At 42.8% G+C, this 15,988-nt stretch overlaps 2 long non-coding RNA genes across 5 annotated transcripts; both read right to left on the bottom strand.

The window, feature by feature from the left end:
- Nucleotides 1–1,582: 1,582 nt before the first annotated feature.
- Nucleotides 1,583–2,969, bottom strand: LOC119340933. The gene is made up of 3 exons (XR_005164761.1): nucleotides 2,920–2,969; nucleotides 2,436–2,832; nucleotides 1,583–1,942 (listed from the first exon to the last, which is right to left on the bottom strand). It is a non-coding gene; the product is annotated as an uncharacterized LOC119340933 (long non-coding RNA).
- A 94-nt stretch (nucleotides 2,970–3,063) lies between these two features.
- On the bottom strand, nucleotides 3,064–4,793 carry LOC119340932. Of its 4 annotated transcripts, none has more exons than XR_005164759.1 (6): nucleotides 4,662–4,793; nucleotides 4,235–4,561; nucleotides 3,792–4,127; nucleotides 3,572–3,676; nucleotides 3,435–3,499; nucleotides 3,064–3,273 (listed from the first exon to the last, which is right to left on the bottom strand). It is a non-coding gene; the product is annotated as an uncharacterized LOC119340932 (long non-coding RNA). The 4 variants fall into 4 exon arrangements; XR_005164757.1 differs by having other exon boundaries at nucleotides 3,064–3,270; XR_005164760.1 differs by having other exon boundaries at nucleotides 3,064–3,270; nucleotides 3,435–3,457.
- Between the last annotated feature and the right edge of the window lie 11,195 nt (nucleotides 4,794–15,988).

Here is a 15,988-nt window from a genome sequence, read left to right as displayed (position 1 = left end):
CACGTGGAGCGTTCAACTGGTCAACTAGTCATGTCATGAGCAAATACAAAGTTGTACGGTGAGCCCGTGACTGTATAATAACCACTAAATGTAAACGGTGACCGTAATGAGTGGATTATGAAGTCCAATGTATGTATCGTGCTTTCACTTCAAATACAATGATCGTCATTGCATATATCGCGAGAGAAAGATGAAACACGCGTGAATTTTCTGGGGGCTTACTTTTAGAGGACCTGGAGATAGTTCTGTGTGCATACGTGAAAGGGGCGTACAGGGGGGGTATGCGATGGAGAGAGAGATGCTCTTCGTTTCTCTTTATTATGACTAACTTTGTATATAGTATAAAAATATACAAATTCACAGTGCGGAATAAAATATCATTGTGGGCGCAATGCAATGCAAATTAGCGTTCGTACTCCTCCATATAACTTTGTAATGTTGTATATATGTAGAAACTCTAAAATAATTTTTTGGCCACACTTTATTCAAAAGGAATGTTGTATGCGAAATAAACGTGAAGAGAGGGCTTTTTAGATCAATGGGGTACGTGATGTAACATGTGTGAATGTGTAGTTGATGCATTGGCGGGGCCTAGAGAGGTATGTGTGTGTATTACGTATTCGAGAGAGGCATGGATAGAGGGGCCGCCGGGGGGTGTGGGAGAGATAGCACGAGAAATGAGGGTGGTCTAGAGAGAGAGACGAATGTGACGTCACGACAAGAGATTCCATTCCCTTGAGTGTGTATATGCAAGGGGGCAGAGGGTGTGTCATCGCGTGAGGTCCGGTGGGTCGAGGTGCGGCCCTTTGTTCGGTTCCGTCCTACGCCACATTGGTCGGCCCATGACACATTTAGGAAGACCCATGGATGACTAGTCGTACAAGACAAAGATAGCAGAATTGTGAAGGACTCTGTGTCCACTGACAAAGTCGGCTAGGATTTGTAACCCTAGGTTCTCGGACTAAGGTAACCCCTTTATCTCTGATATTACTATTCATCCAACCTAACTTTAAGGGGCATCCTACAGAATGCTCTGCTAGAATCATACTCGTCGATTAGGAAGAGAGGTGTGAGATAATGCATGAGAGACAGGCGTAAAGATAATGTGCGTACATGAGACACGTAGGCAGGTCCATGTATATAGAAAGAGTTGATGAGGATTGTGCGTGTGTATGTTTGCGAGAGGAAGAGTGCTTGTGATAAAGGTTAGTGAAAACAGTTGTAAATGGTTACGAGAGGGAGGGAGGGTTATATCTAGAGAATGTGTGCGAGAAAGACACCTCGGGAGAGAGTGTGTGAGCATGTGTGAGAGACCACCGATGGAGAGTGAAACTACACGTAAAAGACTGCTCTACACATTGATTAAAGATATAAATTGTATCCAAATATTAGGATGGGATCATGATATTTGCAATTTGCGTAAGGAGCGGTCATTGATCCATCAGACATCTAGATTCTATTGAATTTGAGCATGTCTATGTTATTACTAGATCACTGACGGCGCGTGTTGCTGCGCCCGTCTATTTGAACAATAAATATATGAAATCTTGAAATATATAAGTTTGCACAAACAGAAACGTCTATTAGTCAGTAATGGAGAGAAATATCATATGTACAAATGGGCTTTGGTATAAGTGTGCACTTGGTAAATATAGCTAATCTGTATCTTCAAGACCGATAATAAGCAACAACACAGATATGAAACAAACATGTAACAGTATATATATACATATATAGTGCATCAATGAAATCTTCACTGTTTGTGAATATTAAATTTGGTTAGTTCCTTTCGAGTGCTCAAAGTCTCCCATAGTTCACTGGCTGCAGCAACCAGATTATGCCAACAAAAATGACATAATTAAATTTCCTTGTGGCCGCTGGCAACATCCACGCCTTTGGTTGGCTGCACCACAACTTCCCCATAAATTACAATTTTTGCAGCCTAAAAAATGAGATATGAGGATATGAACACTTCTATTTAAATAAAACTTGGAAAATTTTAACTGAACTTAATTTATAAGTATGTATCATAATATTTTACGTTTTTAACAGATATTAAATAATAAAAACATATACATATCCACTTACACACAAGAATTAGAGAGATTCAGAACAGGGCAAGAAACACATCCGTCTAGTTGAATAAAATAGTACAGGAATGAGCATCAAGCTAAGAGAAGCATGGGAATGCATAATCCTAATTGTGAAGTACTGACAAGATAACCAATTGCCAACAGCGACCAAGGCCGAGCTGGTGATCAGGAAATTAGGAAGCAGGTTATCTTCTTCCAGTGTGCTGGTGGTTAGCATGTATGAATCGAGACATGTAATTGGTAGTTTTGATTAGTAGATGTATTTCACTATACCATCAGTTTTGTTGGTCCTGGAGTCGCCTTACAAAATTTCTTACTGAAAATCCAAAGCCAGCATCTTACCTCATGTCAAATCGATTGTGTTGTTGGTGTTTCTTCAAAAGGTTGATCCACGTGATTTGCATCTCATGAGTATATTGAGGAGTTTTGGATTTTCATCTCTTGGTCTTGCCAGAAAATTAATATGAATGTGATGGAATATGAAAATGGGTTTGTCAGCATCGGTGCAGTAGACAGGGCCACGGGCCAGACACATTATGGTTGACACAAATAACATGAAGATCATACGGTTCCTGTATGTGGGCAGAGGAATTAGTGAATGTAACATGTTTAGAAGTAAATCAAAGAACTAAAGATACAAATCTCAAGATTAACGTACACTTTCTCCAAAGCATAAGAGGAGCACTGCTATGACTTTCTTGTATGCTGGTCCATCCAAGTAGTTTCATATCGAGCACAACTGGAGAGTTCGGGCATGGGAAATTAGACGGAGAACACATCAGTATATATATGTAGAAACAATTGATAATTGGAACCAGTGCATCACCTTCTAACCCAGCAGAACCAGCCTGAAATATGTCAAGGTGTGAAACCTGCATTATTTAAAACAAAGAACAGTATCACTAAAAACAGAGGAAGAATTAGGTGAAGAGGAGATGCAGCAAACAAGGAGAATTGAAACAGTTAGAGACTTAAGCATCATCCATCCATCGCTGATGTGCTGGAGAATGGTTTGCCAAAGTGAGCAGTGTGGGAAAGGAGTAGCGGCAAGGTTGGTATTATATGGGCTCGCATGAATTGAATGGAAAACCTGAATTGCCATTGTAACTGGCCTGCTCGGAGCATCGACTGGCATTAATCGTGGCTTCTTTTCCGCATTTTTCACTTTCTAAATAACCTGCTACATATGGCAGGAAAAGTAGGTGGTACTTTTGATTATTTCAAACAATCATAGAGAGAAATCATATCATACAAATAGAAGGTATGTACTGGCGTACTGCAATGAACAGATTGTGAGATGAGGCATAATTAAAGGAGGCATAAGAGGAAACTGGTACTAACCTCTCCGTTAGCCATTAGATCAGCTGGAAGAACCAAAGAAACCAACCAGAACGTAGCGAAAATTCCTACTTGGAGAGAAGTTCTAATCATTTAAAATTATGAAAGACAACAACTAAGAATTGGAACCAGCACATCACCTTGAAACCAAACAGAGTTGGAACCTGAGCATCACCCATCACATTTGTACTGGAGATTGGTTTGCGAAAATGAGCACAGTAGGGGCAAGGTTGGGATTTTATAGGCTGGCATGAATATACGGAGACATGATTAACCTCTCAATTAATCAATTGGCATACAGGATTAACCTCTCAATTAATCAATTGGCATGAATATGAATATATAGGCAATGAAATTGACCTGCCCGGAGCATCGATTGGCATTAATGGCCGATTAACCTCTCAATCAATCATCGTTCGCGATTGAACTTCATGGTTGTTGGCCGCCACACCCCAACTGGCCGTGCCGCTCGCGTCCTTGCCCCATCCGACCGCGCCGCTCTTGTCCGTGCTACCGAACAGACCACGGACACACTGTACGCCTCATCCGTGCAAACCTAGCACAGCCGCTGATGCAATCCGAGGCCATGGTCAGGCAGCACAATCGAAACAGAGGGTCACGAACGTCCATTATTTTAGGGTTCGTCTCTTGCATTTTACACTTGTGTGTTGCGTTCGACAGGATGGTAGTACAGGCCTAGTAGGCCAGTAGGCCCAATTGAACGTAAGACGAAAAAAATGACAGGATGAAGGAAGCAAGAAGAATTGCTGCAGCAGGAGGCTAGGAGAAGCAAAGCAACATACCTCATGGTCAATTATGTGGCTCTCCTTTGGGCTACATGATAATTGCGATGTGACATTGACTGATGGTCATGATTGGCACGTACGGGTTCTTTCGATCTCTAATCACCAGTTCCAATGAATGTGAGGATTTCTTTGAACATGACTCACTACAGGGATACTTGACGGTAACCCCAAATAGCAACATCAAATCAGAAATTAAGAATCAAGAAAGAAAAGAAAAACTTATCTTCACCCTTTGCGTCCCTGGAAAAGCGTGGCTGAGGTATACTCCTGGCGCGGCTGAGTTCTTGCCTTGCCGACCCGACACTGCCTTCCGCACTGTTATAGCTACCACGAAAACGAAGAATCAAGCAGGGGGGTGGAGGGTGGCTAGGGTTCTTCTGCTGCGAACGAAAGAGAGTTGGGGGCGTGCAAAGATGGGGCTTACACGTGACAGTGGCGACATGACAGAGAGTCGCCGGCTCGCCGGCTCCACCGCTGGTGCGGTTAAGGCTACCAAGGACCTGCAAGAGAGAGGGGAAAGGGTTGAGGCGAGCGAGCTATCATGGAAGAAAGCGAGATGAGGCGTCGTACATGTGGCAGTGGCGACATCACCCGCCGCTGCACAGATAGGGTGCACCGTCGCCATGAGATCCATGACCGATCGATCCATCTGCTCCTCGTTCTCTCGCAGCAACCGTCTGCATCGGCCTCTCAGCTCTCACGCAGTGCTGGATCCCCTTCTTTCTCTCGCACGCGCAGCACCAGATCCCCTTCTCCTTTCTCTCACAGGCGCAGCGACAAAGCAGTTTCTACATTTTGTTTTACGATGGTAGTATAGGCCCAGTAGGCCAGTAGGCCCAACTAAACGTAAGACTCCCAAAAATGCCACTAGAGCAGCGGCCGAAAAGGCCAGCATAGACGCGGGAATTAGCCGGCACACGAGATTAGGTGGGACTAACAACGAATCGGACGGCCAAAAATGACTAAAAGTGACGATCCAACGATTAGTAATACTGATGGTCTGAGAGGGCTTGAAGGGTGCTCAGTTTTAATATATCTAAATTCAACACAATTGATCCACATAGTTAGTATTTTGAACTCCAGACAATGCATCGCTTTAGCAATCGAATATAAACGTGAGTATAGTTCATGTTGTGTGTGTAAAGCACATTATACATACGAAAGTTACACAATGGACATTTATAAATAGCTACCTATGAACTAGTATACATTTGAATTCAACCTAAGGTGGTTTAAAAAAATGGAATTCAACATGAAGTCCATTCAATTATTTGAATTTGATATCATGGCATTTGTAAACCATACCTAAACTATGGGGGTACCAATCTTTGCTCTGATTTTGTACATAATAGCATATGTAGTCGTGTACAAAATAGATTCAAATTTAGCTCCTCCATTCCAAAATAATCGTAGTTATAGGATTTTCAAGTGTCAAAATTTCAAAAGGAAGCGGATAATTTAATGAGGTTTTCAAACATACAAGTTCAAATATAACGTTGTCTATTTAGGTCAATCCTCATAGTTCAAGAGTACTCTAAACGTGAATGCTTGTGTTTCAAAATTTCGAACGAAGCGCCAAAAGAGCCTCTACTCGCCTGAAACCGCGTGAGACCAATGTTTGGTAGTACAAGGAAATTACTTTTCTAATGACTCCGACCTGTGAAACCTACCGGCCCGACGTCCAAAGGTCTAAACCGGGGTAGGTTTGTAGCTTCATCTAGACGCCACGCAACTGCCTCCGAAAAACATTCATACACAATGGCCGCCTAAGCACACATGCGCGCGGCCGAAATCGCTTCCGCCCACTATTTGGGACACCTGGGATTACCATCCTACCCCCGACCCGCAGTAGGTCCAAAATTTAAGAGGGGGGCAAAGTTTGTACTTTCCCCAAATTTCAAACAAGCGCGTCCCATCTTCTGTTCAAAAAAGTCAAAAACAAGCGCGTCCCAGACCGAAACATGGTTCCCCCCACCTGTCCGATTCCCCATTCGTACTCCGTGGGCGCCAAAACTACCTCTCCACCAGCCGCGAAACCCCGGCGTCCTCCGTCCGCCACCCCATCCCACCCATCAACCGCCGGCCTCCTCCATCACGCTGGAGCCGATACCCCGACGTCGTCGTCCATCGCAACCTCAACCGCAACACCCTCCACGGCTAGTAGTTGAAGCCGAGGCCGAGCCGTCCGTACCCGAGCCAGTTCAACCATGCCGTCCTGCGCCTCACCGCTGCCACTCCAACTTCGCCACCCTCCACCACACCAGAGTTGTTCCTTCTACGCCGTCCTTCACCACCTCGGATCTGCTTCCCCTCCGTCGACATACAGCCACGGCAACACAGTCAACAATTTGGCCATGGGTTCGTCCAAGCCTGCACCCTCAAGAACATCGGTTTCCCCGGTAAAAACAAGAAGATCGGCACGACATGTGGAGGTGACCACACCGGCAACCGACGAAGGTACTCCTCTTCCCTTATTCGTGCAAATCTTACGTCTCTGCTTGCACGGTATTCATCCCACAGAAGACACTAGTTGACCGCTTCTTCTTGATACTAGATGTTCCTAGTAACTCATGATGCACAAGGTTTCTCCTCATATACTATTTCACCTTAGCTAGAGGTCTGTCGCCCCCCTGAATTTCAATTTCTGGCCAGTTGATTCCCAATTAACGGAAGCATTCCCCGGCGTAACATGCGCTAGTACGACTATTACACCGGGGAAGCAGCGCCTTTGTGTTTATCTTAGGGGCGTCTGCGGCCTAGAGCTACTGGCGCCCGATCTGGAGGTCGGCCGGGATTAAAGGGATGGCTTGGGGGTGCTGCCAAGCACGGCAGTGGTGTGAGGTCGATGGAAGGGCGGGGTGGCGGAGGCACGGGTCTGGGCCGGTGGTCGCTGGCGGTTCGTGGAAGATCGTCAACAGTGACTGGCGGGAGGTAGACGAAGGCCATCTGCCCGTTCCTTATAGATCGGACGGTTCATTAAAAAATTGACCGACCTATTTATTTTCAGTCGACTGTTATCTTAGATATGACCACATGTGGTGGTGTGCTGGAGGAGTACGTGCATTTCCTGTGCTCATATATTACAAAATCATACAGAGTAGAATCTAATTTTGTTTGCCATGCAATGTTGTAGAGCTATCATATGTCTCCTGTCATTTATTCTTAAGCCACCTACTATTTGCTACTTTTACAGTGCACTAGTTCTGCACACACTTCACCCATACTCTCACTATTGTGTTTTTATGCAAGGGTATTTCAGACTCTCCTGACGAAAGAAAAGCAGCAAAGAAAAGAGAGAAGTCGCTCCAGCTTGGTATACGGGTAGGCAAGACACGTTACAACGCTATAAAGGGTGCAGTGTCAGTAGATGGAGACGGTAAACCTAGCTCTGTAGTTGATGACCTCGCTCGCAATGAACCACCATCTAGGTGCTTGCTTTAACTTCGCGGTGTCATATGTGGTTGCATGTTGATGTCTAGCTTGTATTCGAAAGACGAAGCCGGTCTTTATTAAGATAAGGAAAGATATTTTTTACATGAACCACCATCCCGTGAGCACCAGAAGACAAATAGCTAGTCAGGGCACTGGCCGAGCCAGTGATAAGCCCAGCAAAGACAGGCATCACCTGGAAGCCAACTAAAAAGCCGCAATGGTGGCGAAGCAGCCTGCCTCCCACCAGGCTCTCAGGTCCTAGATGATCATGTTCACCACTCCAACCGGATGTCTAGCTTGTATTGCTTCCAATTTGGTTAAATTGCATCTGCTTAGCTTACACATTATACCTTTGAATATGACATGTCTTTCTGTTTTTGGTACATACTAGTACATCTATGTATTAACCATGTTCTTACATCAAACTAATGTTCTTGTGTATCCCTCATCAATCACTTATGACGAGGCAGGCAAGCAAGGGGACTACTCCTCATTTAAAGAATGCAGCGTCAGCCTCCCGACATGATTCTCAAGAAACAGAAATGCTAGATGAAGATAGTGAACGTAGCTCTGTAGTTGATTACAGCATTTCCCCTACACTAGCATTACAGGTGCTTGCTCTAACTTGGCAGCGTGATATGTGGTTGCATGTTGCATATGGTGTCTAGATTGTAATTCTTCCAATCTGGTTAAACTGCATGTGCTAGTCTGCTTAGCTTATACTCCTATAAATGTGACATTATACCTGTTAATGTGACATGCCTTCCTGTATTTAGTACATAGTACATCTGTCTATTAAGCATGTCCTTACATAAAACTATTGTTTTTTGTATCCCGCATCAATCAATATGATGAGACATCTTTAGTATATGCAGTGCGATATTAGTTGCATCTTTCATATGATTTATAGCATGTGCTGCTTCTAATTTGTTGAAATTCCATTTATGATGGGATGATTTTAACTTGGCAGTCATATTGGTTGCATCTTTCATGTGGTGTCTAGCTTGCATTGCTTCTTATTTGCTGGAATGGTTTCTGCTTAGTTTACACAAACAGTTGTGATATGCCATGCCGTCCTGTTTTTCATACATATTCCATCCTGGAATCATGTGTGTGCCTTACATCAAAGTAGTGATTGTCAGTATCATGCATGAATGAGTTCTGAAGAGAGAATTTTATTGCTTTTTCTTGTCGGTTTTACTTGACAATTCAAAATCAATAAAGAGGAAGGAAGTTAGCAAGGCAGCGGATAAAGGTGCTCCTTCCAAACAGAGGGCCTCTACAGTTTCTACTCCTCCACACCCCCAAGATGATTTCCAAGACAACACATGCATAGACACTCAACAAAGCTGTGTTTATGATGAGCATGTCTCCCCTAGTGCAGCATCACTAGTGCTCCCTCTAACTTGGCACTGTTATATGTGGTTGCATGTTATGTGTGATGTCTAGCTTGTATTGCTTCTAATTTTGTTGAATTCCATCTGCTTACTTTACACATTATACTTGAATAAGACACGTGTTCCTGTTTCTAGAACATACAATATCTGTCTATCACACCATGTTCTTACATCAAATTACTACTATTGTGTAACCTACAACAACCACTTATCATAAGACACGTTTGACTTCAGAGTGTGATATAGGTTACATCTCACATTCTTTTCTAGCTTGTACTACTAATTTGTTGAAATGGCACTTATGATGAGACAGTTTTAACTTGGTAGAGTGATATTATTTGCATCTTTCATATGGTGTCTAGCTTTCATTGCTTCTAATTTGTTGAAATGCCTTCTCCTTAGTTTACACATCATAAGCTGTGAATATGCAATGCTGTGAATATGCAATGGCACTAATGACGAGAGACCTCTAACATGGTAGTGTGATGTTGTTTGCATCTTGCGTATGATTTATTTCTTGTACTGCTTCACATTTGTTTGAACGCCATTTATGCTGAGACACTGTTAACTTGGCAGAGCGATATTTGTAGCATCTTTCATATGGTGTCTACCTTCCATTGCATTGCTTCTAATTTGGTGAAATGTCTTCTTCTTAGTTTACACATCATAGTTCTGGTTATCTCTTCCGTCCTATTTTTCATACATATTACATCCTCCTATCATGTGGTTGTCTAACATCAAAGTTTTATTCGTCTGCATCATGCATCAATTTGTTCTGAAGAACTATTTTTTTCATTTTTCTTGTCGGCTTGACTTAACATGGCACAGAGAAAGAGGAAGAAATAGAGAATGGTAGGGAATGAGAAGCGGATGAATCCTGCAGATTCTGCTGGTACTGATGGTGCAATAGAAGGTGAAAGTCCAGCGGAAAATTCTACAAACACGGCATCCCATGCTACATGAACTGCAAAAAAATCCAAACAGAAACAAATAGCTGCCACCAAACAAGCAGAGATAGCCCTAGTTCTTGCAACACCTACCACAGTACTACCAGCTGCACGACATACTTGTGCGTCAACTGAGCTAGCAGCATGTTCCCAAGCTCCCTTGCCACCTGACACTACTTCCCAAGCACTCTTGACACAAGACGAGTTGGCAATATCAGATGAACCTTGTGAGCTTCAACAGCAAGAAGGTAGTTGCTGGAGTCAAGTTACAGTTGCATGCTTCTTTATATGTAGTCTCACAGTTTGATGTACACTAACACTTCCTATGTTTGTTGTTGGACTAGCACCTAGGCGCAAGAGGAAACAAACATCAGGGATAATGCTCGATAGGTTAACTAAATCTAGAGGAGGAAGAATGGAGATCCGTTTTGAGGTAGGTTTAAAAAGGCCACGTGATGCTACAGAGTCAGCCAAGTTAGTATCAGAGGCAGCGGTTGCCGTTAGGTGTCATGTACGTATCCTCCCAACATGGATTTAGTACAGGAATGACAAAGACGAAACCCAGTTCAACACCTTCCTCGACCATTTATCTGTAAGTATGGTTATGTATGGAAACTAGTAATATCGTCTTGCTCTGTCCCATACTCTCTAGGTTGCTGATAATGAGACTCCCATAATTTTCAACAGATGAGGTTCAAGTTGGATAGCCAAGATGATGCAACCAGACAAGCTTGCACCCATGTTTTCAAGTCTGCTCTGCGACAGTATCGGTATAACTTGAGGAAAACTCACTTTGAAGGCAAGGCTAACAGTGAACTTTCCCAAACATCTCCAGTGGAAAATATATCGGATGAAGACTGGAGGGGCCTTGTTAAACACTGGTCTGATCCGAAGTATCAGGTACATTATATATATGTGATCAGATCACATGTTGAAGTCCTATTGACGCATGTGCCACACAAATCTATCTTCTTGTAGGTGAACTATTCAAAGAACAAGGCCAACCGTACGAAAGTGAAATTCCAACAGACGACGGGATCTCGTAGCTATATTGCACACTGCGAGGCTCTTGTAATTAGCTATTGTTTCACTCTTTTCGCTGTACCATATTATCAGATCTATATTGACTTGTTCGAAATGCAGAGGAAAGCCCACAAGGACCAAAAAGTACCTGAACCAAATGTTGTGGAAATCTTCAAGGACTGTCACACTAGCAAGAAGAAGGGCATGACTACACCAGTCAAAGCCGCTGTTGTAAGTCCTTAATCCTCATGCCTTTTAACTACTACTTACTCTGACTTGTGCCTTGAACTGCATGGTTTGTAGCCAATGTCTATTACTCTTTTCAATTTTATACACAATTGTCTTAGCGTATCATTGCACCTTACAAGGTTTAAAAGGGAGGAGTGATGTTCCTTTGATCTTGACCCATAATCTAGTTCCGTGCTGGACTTGCCCACACAACATTACAATTGCATGTTTGTCTGTTCTCAGTTGTTTTGTGATATGGATGATGTCATACTATGCTTACCGTATTATAAACTTCGTCTCTTTATCCTTAGCCCTCAATACAATGTGAAGAAATAGACAATACATTAGCGATGGTACATGGTCATATGTTTGGAACCTGGTTTTATTATGTACTTTGCAATAAAATACAACTAATATTTTACATGGGTTCACCAGAATAAGTTTTGTATATAGACCAAAGCTATTTTGTTTGGTTTTGCTGCCTCCTTAATATCTTCTGTTCTGGTACTACTAATGTAAAACCTCAACTTTTCAGCGAGCTATGGAAAAAATGGTGGAACCTCCACCTTCTGAAGGTGGCGAGGCAACTATAACCGCAATGTTAGCTCTTGCTACAGTGGGTCAGTACCTGTCCACTAACAGTGCCAAAAGCACGTTCCTCCGTAATACTAGGTTGGTTGTTAAGGCAATATCGTCCAAACTGCCTCATGATCTAGATATGCAAGCTCAAAGCAATGTTGTATCTGCGCTCCAGACACAAGTCCATTCCCTAACAGAGGCCCTTTGTGAAACAAGGAGAAACATTGCTCAATGTCGTCAAGATATGCATGGTTTTGAAACCAGACTATCAGACATTTGTTATGTTGTTCAGGAGCCTAGGAGAAATGAAGGCGAGGGTTATGGTGTTCCATCGGACAATACAGCATGAAAACGTAACAGTCAGGTCAAATGAACCGAGCTTCTGAACTTCTAGTGGTGCATTTATCTGCTAGACTGTTAAGTTTTATGCCAACCTTCCTTTTGTTATATAGTTGTAATTTGTTTTGGTGCGATACAAAATTTATTCTTAACATGCACCCATCGGCTGAAGAAAACAGCAAGCCATTTTTGTATAGTGTAGGGTGTTCCCTATATTTGCACTGGTGGCGATCTTTGATGCCGAGTGGATGTAATCTGTGCAATCGCCTTAATAGCCTAGCGTTAGTTTGGGCCTTATTTATTTCCTAGTCTTCTTTTTCCCTGGTTTGCTAGTGGCCGCAACTACCCATGGGCCATATACGGGACGTAGGATCCATGGGTCTCATATGCGCCGTCGATAAATGGGCCTGTAATCGGTGGGCCTCGGGCCGTCGATAAATGGGCCTAGGGTCATCGGATAAATGGGTCTACATGGGCCGTAATCGGGCGTAATTGGTATCGGCCCAGCACGGTAACGGGCCGTTAACAGGCCGTAGGACTGCAAAAGCTTAATTCTATCACAGGCATAACGGGTCGTTAATGGGCCAGAATATAAGACGGGCTGGCCAGAAACGGGCCGACTCTTGCCATGGGCCGAATTTGGCCCATTAGGGTAACAGGCCAGTAATAGGCGAACTCTTGCCATGGGCCGAATTTGGCCCATTTGGGGAACATGCCAGTAACGGGTCGACTCTTGCCATGGGCCGAATTTGGCCCATTAGGGGAACAGGCCAGTAACGGGCCGGAAGTAATCGAGGGCCGAAAAGGAGCCCAAGAACGTATGGGCCATCAATAGGCCGAAAGCTAACACGGGCTGGAAACGGCCCATGTAAATCACGGGCCATTAACGGGTACAAAGAAAATTACTGTTCATTATGGGCTAGAGTCACCGTGGGCCTGTAAAGGGCCAAAAGATACGAAGGCCTCATATGGGCCAAAAGATGTCGTGGGCCATACATGGGCCGAAAGTGAAATGGGCTGGTGTTATATTCGACGGGCCACATGATGTTGTTGGGCCGATTTCCTTTAGTGCCTAACGGGCCGTAAAATGGGCTATTTGCAAAGAGACCGTTAACAGGCTTTTCATGGGCCAGCCCGTTAACTTTTGACCAAGTCAAATGGGCTGGATTTGTAAGCTAAATGGGCCAGTGGTGGGTCGTGGCATGTGTTGACATATCATAGGCGCCTATATGACCCATTGACAAGCTGACACGTGTTTCGTCCGGCCAATAAGAATTTTCCATGTGGAAATTTCCCATTGGTCGGGGCTGTTAACGAGTTATCGGATCCAAAACCCAACCCGATAGCTTAACGGCATTCCATTACGGTGGATGCCACGTGTCGGTCACCCTTGACGAAAGCACTTCTGTGACGCGCGATTTATCGTCATGGAAGTGGACACTTCCGTGATGATGATTTTGGTAATGTCATGGAACACTTCTACGACAGCACAGGTATAACTATCTTGATTCTGTCATAAATTTGTCATGGATGTACATGCATGACAAAAAACGCGACCTACTGTGACAAACACGTATCATCACGGAAGTGTATTTTTTGTAGTGCATGCTCTTTCCTATACTCCAGCTTGGTGCATCCAGGTAGAAAAATCAATAGGCTCCGTTGTTGGCGCAAATGCCCTCCTACGTACCCAGACTTTGATCTTCCCACTAGTGCAGAACCGGGCAATAGCACCGGTTCGTAAGGCCCTTTAGTGCCAGTTACATAACCGGCACTAAATTGTGGTCACTAGAGCCCCCCCCCCCTTTAGTGCCGGTTCAGCACGAACCGGTGCTAAAGGGCAACCACGTGGCACGAGCCTGCTCCGGGGGCCTGGAGCCCTTCAGTACCGGTTGGTAAGACCAACCGGTACTATAAGGTTTGGGGGGTTTTTAGTTTTATGATTTCTTTTTCATTTAATTTTGTGTTTCCATTTTAATTCTTTTTCGTTTGCTGGTATTTTACGATACTACACATTGTACACGTTATGCATATATATATATATAGAGAGAGAGAGAGAGAATTTCTAGTAGAACCAATCATCGAGTTCAACATGATTGTCATGATATAAGCGTTCATATATAACACCACAAAAGCAAATCACTTAAGTTCAGAATGAAGAACATGGACATGAAAGGACAAGTACTAATTAAGAGCAGCATGAAGAACTAGCTAAATCACTCCTGCTAGCTACTCTCTCTCTGGTAAAAATAGCATAGAACATGTATAGCTCTCCTGATTGATCATACTGGAGCATGCCGATGAACCTGTCTCCTAATCGTGGGCTGCGCTTCTCATTGCTGCCCCCTAGTACTTCTCTGTGATCATTAACAATTTTCCTCCAATCTTTCACTATTAAGCATTCATCGCTTCTAGAAATCTTGAATGCATTCATGTGCAATGCAGGATATCTTGGCTGTAAGCTAACAATTGACATCTTACCTTTAGTCTCGATCCCTTGAGGCACAACTGTCATCGGGAGTCCCTGTTGAAGAACATCGTATAGTACTTAATTAATATACTTAGCAATGAAAGTTTAGAAGAAAAAAATATGTATGCAAAATATGCACTGAGGACAAATAGTAAATATCTTACCATCATTCCTAAATAGATGTGACCATAGTTCAATACCATCACTATTGGTCGCACGTTTTGAGTACTAACATTTCTAAGTGCAGGAAGAAAATTTGTCTTGACAGTATGAAGATCCTCAAGCCATGAAACATAATGACTTATCTCCTCGCAGTTTAGTTCAGCGCCGGGACAGTAATAGGTCCTGTCTACCAAGCGCCGGACATGTTTGGTTGAATGGAGATACGCTGTCAATAGAAATTAGTTGTCAGTTATTTTTGAATAAGCAATATCAAAGACAAAAATATAGTTGAGAAGAACTCACGTAATGGTAGAACTGGAGGCGTCTGCACATCGACCCATATGTCTCTATTACCTTCAATATCATCTTCCAGACGAATATCAAAGGTGATAACCATACCAGGCTCAAATGCATAAGCATTGCATAGTGCTTGCCAAGTTTTGCATTCAAAATAGGTGTACGTGTGTGCATTGTATACTTTGACGTTGAAAGTATAACCATCATGCTCAGTTTTCAGTTAAGCTCTCTTTACCTCCATAGTTTCCATATCTTTGAAACCTATCTTATCCAAGACAAAAATTCTTGCATGGCAGGGGATGCGCTAGTAGAATAGTGAAAATTAAAAATTATAAGTTAGGAAAATGAAGCATATATAAGTCATGCTTAATTACGAAAACAGACTTGTCGTTGTGACTTACTGTATCGAATTCGAAAGTCTCATCTAGCTTCATGCTGAATCGCCTACCATCAACATGGAAATTTCTGTCGCATTGGCCGCGCTGGTCTTCACACTATTCGCACATAATGAATTTTTTTCCGTCGTCAGACGACATTTCCTATGTTCATATTAGGCGAAACATTAAACACTTACTAATTCAATTAATTCAACCACTTCTATTGATTCAACTAAGCATTTACTAAAAATAAACTAGTTATATTAATTCAATTAGTTCAACTAAGCATTTACTAAAAATAAACTAGTTCTATATATTAATTCAACTAGTTCAACTAAGCATTTACTAAAAATAAACTAGTTCTATATATTAATTCAACTAGTTCAACTAAGCATTATATTTACTAAAAATAAACTAGTTATTATATTAATTCAACTAGTTCAACTAAGCATTTACTAAAAATAAACTAGTTATATATATTAATTCAACTAGTCCAACTA

The sequence above is a fragment of the Triticum dicoccoides genome, chromosome 7B (assembly GCF_002162155.2).
Source record: "Triticum dicoccoides isolate Atlit2015 ecotype Zavitan chromosome 7B, WEW_v2.0, whole genome shotgun sequence".
Classification (NCBI taxonomy): Eukaryota; Viridiplantae; Streptophyta; class Magnoliopsida; order Poales; family Poaceae; genus Triticum; species Triticum dicoccoides.
Note: the sequence above shows the minus strand (reverse complement) of the source record. Positions and strands in the feature narration are given on the sequence as shown.